Source organism: Orycteropus afer, unplaced genomic scaffold (assembly GCF_000298275.1).
Source record: "Orycteropus afer afer isolate SDZICR_OR568_19922 unplaced genomic scaffold, OryAfe1.0 scaffold00533, whole genome shotgun sequence".
Taxonomy (NCBI): domain Eukaryota; kingdom Metazoa; phylum Chordata; class Mammalia; order Tubulidentata; family Orycteropodidae; genus Orycteropus; species Orycteropus afer.
In genome coordinates, this window is record NW_006922120.1 from 572,434 (window position 1) to 579,020 (window position 6,587).

General features: G+C 40.9%; 1 protein-coding gene across 1 annotated transcript in view; it reads right to left on the minus strand.

Moving 5' to 3' along the window:
- The window catches only part of SMYD3 (SET and MYND domain containing 3), a 1,342,222-nt gene that overhangs the window by 516,119 nt on the left and 819,516 nt on the right, over positions 1-6,587 (minus strand). The gene's annotated exons all lie outside the window — the stretch shown is intronic.

Sequence of the window (6,587 nt, forward strand, 5' to 3'; positions counted from 1 at the left end):
AATAAATTAAATAAATATACATTCAACTGTATACTCATAACAAATTATTGATAACACTGTGAAAGATGGGAATTCCGGAGCACTTAATTGTGCTCATGAGGAACCTGTACATAGACCAGGAAGCTGTCATTTGAACAGAACAAAGGGATACTGCATGGTTTAAAATAAGGAAGGGTGTGTGCCAGGGTTGTATCCTTTCATCATACTTTATTCAATCTATATTTTGAACAAATAATCTAAGAAGCTGGACTATGTGAAGAAGAACGCAACAACAGGATTGGAAGAAGACTCATTAACAACCTGCGATATGCAGACCTTGCTTGCTGAAAGTGAAGAGGACTCGAAGCACTTACCAATGAAGATTAAAGCCTACAGTCTGCAGCATAGGTTACCCTTCAACATAAAGAAAATGAAAATCCTCAAACTAGACCAATAAGCAGCATAACGATAAACTAAGAAAAGACTGAAGTTGTCAAATATCTCATTTTACTTGGATCCACAATCAACACCCATGGAAGCAGCAGTCAAAAAATCAGATGTTGTATTGCACTGGGCAAATCTGCTGCAAAAGACCTGTAAAGAGTTGGAGGGCAAAGATGTCACTTTGAAGACTAAGATGTGCCTAACCCAAGCCATGGTATTTTCAATTGTCCTATACGCATGTGAAAGCTGGGCAATGAATAAGGAAGACTGAAGAAGAGCTGATGCCTTTCAATTATGGTGCTGGTGAAGAATACTGAAAGTACCATAGGCTGCCAGAAGAATAAACAAATCCGTCCTGGAAGAAATGCAACCAGAATGCTCCTTGGAAGCAAGAATGGCCAGACTTTGTCTCACCTACTTTGGTCATGTTGTTAGAAGGGACCATTCCCTGTAGAAGGATATCATGCTTGGTAAAGTGGAGGGTCAGCGAAAAAGAGGAAGGCCCACAATGAGATGGACTGACACAGTGGTTGCAATGATGGACTCAAGTATAGCAAATACTGTGTTTTGTTCTGTTGCACACAGGGTCACTGTGAGTTGGAGCCAAGTCAATGGCACCTAACAACAACAGCAACGAATATCTTTCTAGTATTCCTTGCTTTCAGCCAAGATCCATCTGACGTTAGCAATGATATCCCTTGTTCTGTGTCCTCTTCTGGATCCAGCATGAATTTCTGGAAGTTCCTGTCAGTATACTGCTGCAACTATTTTTGAATTTTCTTCCACAAAACTTTACTTGCATGTATATTAATAACATCATTAGATAATTTCCACATTCTGTTGGATCACCTTTCTTTGGAATAGGCACAAATATCAATCTCCTCCAGTCAGTTGGGCAGGTAGTTATCTTCCAAATTTCTTCGCATAAGCTAGGGAGCACCTCCATTGCTACCTGTTTGTTGACACATTTCAATTGGTATATTATCAATTGCTTTTCGGCCAATGCCTTCAGTGTAGCTTGGACTTCTTCCTTCAATAGCATCGTTTGATCATATGCTACCTCCTGAAATGGTGAACATCAACCAATTCTTTTTGCATAATTACTCTCTTTATTTCTTAGGAGCTCTGGTAGCATAGTGCCTAAGGCACTTGACTGCTAACCAGACCCACCAGCCACTCCTCTGAAGGAAGGTTGGGCAATCTACTTCCACAGTGATACTGCCTCAGAAACCCAAGGAGGGGTTGCTATGAGTCAGGCCTGACTCGACGGCACATAACAACAACATATTTCTTATTTCTTACATCTTCTTTTGATGCTTCCTGTGTCATTCAATACTTTGCCCATAGAATTCCTCAATATTGCAACTCCAGGCTTGATTTTTTTCTTCAATTTGTTTAACTTGAGAAATACCAAGTGTGTTCTTCCATTTTGATTTTCTAATCCAGGTCTTTGTACATTTCATTATAATATTTTACTTTGTCTCCTCGCATCACCTTTTGAAATCTTCTGGTCAGCTCTTTCATTTCATCATTTATTCCTTTTGCTTTAACTACTCCACTTTCAAGGGCAATTTTCAAAGTTCCTTCTGACATGCATTTTGGTCTTTTCTTTCTTTCTTGTCTCTTTAATGATCTTTTCCTTCCTTTATGTACGACACTCTTATCCCACAACTCATCTGGCTGTTGGTCAATAGTACCCCCAAAAAACCAAATTCACTGCCGTTGAGTCAGTTCTGACTCATAATGACCCCTCCTTGGGTTTCTGAGGCAATATCTCTGTGGAAGTAGATTGCCCAGTCTTCCTTCCGAGGAGTGTCTGGTTAGCAGTCAAATGCCTTAGGCACTATGCCACCAGAGCTCCTCCTCATTAGTGCCCAGTGCATTAAATTTATTCTTGATATGGTCTCTAAATTCAGGTGGGATGTACTAAAGAATGTATTTTGGCTCTCATGGGCTTGTTTTAATTTTCTTCAGCTTCAACTTGAATTTATATATGAGCAGTTAATGGCTGTTCTACAGTTGGCCCCTGGCCTTGTTCTGACTGATGATATCAAGCTTCTCCATAGTCTCTTTCCAGAGATGTAGTCAATTTGATTCCTATGGGGTATGTATGTGTGTGTGTGTGTGTCTGCATGTGCCTGTATCTCCACTTCATCATATAATCTCTAAACAATAAGACCTTTAGTGCGCTGTCATCAAAGACACAGTCAAATATAAGTCTGAGTGGTTTCTGGAAAGGAGCACTGGTGATGCAGTGGTCAAGTGCCTGGCTGTCAAAAGAAAAGTCAGCCATTTGAATCCACCAGTTGTTCCACAGGAGAAAGATGTGGCAGTCTGCTTTCATAAAGATCACTGCCTTTGATACCTTATGGGGCAGTATTTTCCTACAGGATTACTATGAGTTGGAATCAACTCAAAGGCAACAGGTTTTTAATTTTTTTTTTTTTTTTTTTAATTTCTGGAAAGTGGAAGGCCAGAGAAACTTCCCCGTATAATGAAAATTGTAACTGAATTTCAGAGCCAGTCATGCTTCTGGCAAGAAACAGAAGTCTTTTTGGGCAAAGGGAGAATTCAATAGAGGAAATTCTTATACAGATGGCTGTTGAATCCATCCAAACTACAAATATTTACGAAGCACCTACTCCATAACAAACACTGTGCCAGATGCCAGAGATTTAAAAAAAAAAGTAAGTCCCTGACTTTAAGGTGTTTGTAGTCCAGAGAAATAACTGACTGACAAGTACAAAACAAAGGCAGAAGAGCTATCTCATAGTTACACTAATGTTCTGGTTACCTAGTGCCACTCTGAGAAGAATATACCACAAATGGGATGGCTGAACAAACAGGAGTTTATTCTCTTACACTTTGGAGGCTTTAAGTCCAAGTTCAAAGTGCCAGGTTTTAGTTAAAGACCCTTCACCTTGAACTTCAGCTCTGCCTCTTGCTCCTGGTCCACTGAAGCTAGAGGCATCTCTTCTTTCAGGCAGCTACTGGCTGCTGAGGCTAACAAGCCCAAAGTCAACGAATAAAATGGCATAGTCCTGATGTTACCAAATCACACAGCAGGCCATTAATTCAAGTCCACTGAAAGTCCCAAGGTCGGCAAAGCATGACAGGCTGCTAAACAATGACATGGCTACATGCAGGGTTCAAGCATGCCATAAGCTAGAGACCATTCACAAAGTTGTTTCTTACATATGGGATGCAGACCACATACCCGAGGCAGCTACTCAGCTGCTCCAACAGATTCCACCATGGAGTTAATTACCAATCTCAAAATGGGGAATAACTGCATTCAGTTAGCTGCCCAGCCACTCAACCAGGCCCAGCCAAGTTGACATACAACTTTAACTACCGTAACTATGAACACAAGTATCCCAGAAAATAACCCTAGTTATAGGTAAGCAATCAGAAATTATGCACTCCTGTTACAAATGCTATCAACATCCACCTAGTCTCTCAAAACCTTGATATTTGATCTCAAAAGCTTCCTAACACTTACTCGACCTTCTATTCTAAATGTTTTCCAGTCAGTGTCCCAGTTTCCAGTGTCCATACCTTTCATCCCATTCACCATTAAGAGAGTGTGTGTGTGTGTATAATTTTTCAGACATGAATCTGATTCCACTCTCTTTTCGAAAAACCTTCAATAGTTCCTGTTAAGTATAGGGTAAATTTCAAACAATTTGGTAAGGCTTAGCCCAGCCCACAAAGCAAATACTAGATTTATTCCCCACCACGAGCAACTTAAGACAGAGACAACCACACTGAACTTAGCATTAACAGATGACAGCATGCTTTCTGAAGCCTCTACTGTTCTGCATACACTGTTCCCTGTTTTGGAAGGCCCCTTCCTCTCGTCCCTGCCCAGTCAACTCTCTCTCCTTCCTGTGATGTAATGTCTGTGTAGTCTTCTTTAGCTCCAGGTAGAGCTACATCCATACCCTATGCTGCTATAAAAACTGCACATCCTAAAACTGTGCTCAGTATATTGGTATAATTTTCTTTTCTCTTCATAGACTGTGAGTGCTTTAAGATCAGGGGCCATTTCTTAATCATCTCCCAGCAGCTAGCACAATGCCTGATAAAAAGAATATATTTGAAGAAAATTTGATAAATGAACTAAGAGAATTACAAATCCATTGTAACTGCAAGGCTAATAAAGAAAATTACTGCTTTTAGGCCAGACTGGACCATGTTATAAAGATAATTATTATGCTAGTCCTGATAAAGAAATATTGTTATAGTCTTGCTAACAACTTGAATGTGATTTTTTTTTTGTAATTGTATTCCTTACCTTTCAACTGTACCAACCTACACCACCTATTAAAGGGTGGCCCTACAATGGTGTACAATTCATTTGAGATCTGAAGCTAGTTCAAAGGTGAAACAAGATTGGTACCTGATAAACTTATTTTTAAGATTACAGTCAGATTTGGGTGAGAAACCCACAACGTGTCCGGAGAATAGGACTGATTGGGGGAAAAAAAAAAAAATCTCCCTCTGCAACTGAAATCTCTGTATGGACAAGTAAATCTTAATTGGTTACTGGCTTCCAGGAGATCCTTAACCTTCATTTAAAAATTCAGATTTCATTGACAGCCTCACACATCCAGTGCTCATCAGAAAATGAAAAGAAGTCTCTAACAATTTTTGCTCATTGCCAAACCACACTGATTATAGATCCACTGATTTCCTGGTTCGTTTATCCCACTAAAATAAATGCCTCCTAGGGCTCCAGGTGCATATAGGATGCTGCTAAGATGGAAAGCTGAAGTCCAGCCTTATGTGAGGATATCAATTTGTCATCTGGTGGCAAGGAGGGAGCAGCAGAACTTGGGCAAGGGCTCAGGTATGAGTGCCCTTCTGGCAGGCTCCCAAGGCCCCCCTCATTTGTTATAGGAAGGCAGAATTTTTAGTCAAAACAAGTGGCACTGATACCGGTTATTACTGTTGGGGCTCCAGCTGCAGCCACAACAGGTAACGTCTCTTCTGCCATGTATCCAAGCTATTTCTCATCCAGCAACACTCTAACATACATAAATTCTCAGAAGTGGCAGATCTTGGTAAACAAGTGATGTAAACATGGCACTGATTACATGTCACTGAGTAAGAGTCACAGGTCTAGAAATCAGAAGTCAGGTTCTCAGCTTAGTCACTAACTAGATGTGTGGTCTTGTACAAGTCAGGCAACCTTTTGGGGCCTCAGTCTCTTCATTTGTAAAATCAGAGTATAATCAAGTGATCCCCCAGGTCTCTTCTAGATGTACAAGATGATGATCTATATGAGTTTTAAACCATCAAGACTAACATAAGTTAGGATTTTAGACATTTTCCAAATACAGTTTTAAGATATACCTCTTCTTTAGGATGTTTCCTATTTCACTGTCCATAAATGAATCACCCAAACCACATAGAGACATAGAAACAAATATAAAATACATCAGAAATGACAACTGAGCTTAACCAAAGATTCTGTTCTATGTACAATGTGTAAACACAGTAGGGTATTCATATGATAGAAAAATGCCCTGGAGAGTTCCGGCAAGATGGCGAACTAGGCAGAAAGATTGCACAGACTCTCTTCAACAAAGAAAAGGGAAACCAATTAATACAGGCACACAACATAATCCTGGACCCCTACACCTTGAGGGGAAGGATAAAGAAGTTGACTAAAACCCAACTAGCAGAAGAATTCACGTGAAAATACCAAAAAAGGAGACATAGGGAGCTGTGGCCCGGCAGCGATCCTGAGCGATCCTGACAGCACAGACAGCTTGGAGATTCCCGAGTGGTGCTAGGACCTAAGAATTAACCTAAAAATCACCCTGCTAGCCAAGGACTGCACAGAGGACTGCTCTGGTGGCTGGGGAATAAACGGAGAAGGTGAAGAGAAAGGCAGGCTGAGCTGTGCACTTTTGCCGGTCCGGAGGGCACCATCATTTTGAAGGCTTAAAAGGGCTTGACTATTTTGGATATTTAAAGAGACAGCACTCTCGCAGATTCCTGGGGTTTAAGAACACGATCCGCTTTCCAGCAACCCCAAGGGCACTCCAGACCTGCAAGACTGACAAGGTATGACATTCCTCTTGTTACTCTTATACCCCACACCTGCTTGGTGAATGGAGGTGTGGCCATTCCCCACTCCCACCTACCTTCTGGGC